This window comes from Aptenodytes forsteri, unplaced genomic scaffold (genome assembly GCF_000699145.1).
Source record: "Aptenodytes forsteri isolate BGI_AS27 unplaced genomic scaffold, ASM69914v1 Scaffold429, whole genome shotgun sequence".
Taxonomy (NCBI): domain Eukaryota; kingdom Metazoa; phylum Chordata; class Aves; order Sphenisciformes; family Spheniscidae; genus Aptenodytes; species Aptenodytes forsteri.
Window position 1 is genome coordinate 388,423 of NW_008794432.1, and position 712 is coordinate 389,134.

Consider the following 712-nt stretch of genomic DNA (forward strand, 5'->3'; position numbering starts at 1 on the left):
GCCCTGAGGCTGCAGTTTGAGGGGCTCCAGGCACCCGTGAAATGAGGTCCACGCAGCCCTTCCCCTTCGGCTGGGTCTGTGGGACACTGGTGGCTGCGGGGGGACAATGGGTGACCGTCCCCGCTCCCTCATGGGTGGCCATCCCCCACTCCCCCAGGGTCTCGGCATGTGTCACTGGAGGGTGCACCCCAGGGACCAGGGTCTGCGGGAGGAGTTCCACCAGCCCCACGTCCCCCAGGCACCTGCCTGCACCTCTGTGTCCCCAGTCCTCCATCTGGGGCCTTCCTCCGCTCTTTATTCCCCTTCTCTGCCTCCTCTCTCCTCCCCTCTGAGCTGCATTTCTCCATCTTCCCGTGTGCTCTCTGCCGGCCCTCCTCTTCCTCCCCCAGCACCGCCAGCCCCCTGGTTTGGGGGGGGGCTGTGGCCAATGCTGAGCATCCCCCTGGCACTGAGCTCTCTGCGGAGTTCCTGTCCCCATGGTGGCCTTCCCGGCCACAAAGCTCAGCGTCGGCATGGGTCCCGGGTGCCAGTGGCTGGGGGGCACTGCCCGGGGCGGGTCGGGGAGCTGGGGAAGCAGGCAGGGGCTCGCGGGGCTGGGCACGGCACACGGAGCCTGCTCGCTCCTGTCCCCCTGGAGCCTCTGGCTTTCTGCCTCCCTCTCTCCCGCTGTCACCGGCACACGGACGCTCCTGTCCCCCTGGAGCCTGGAGCC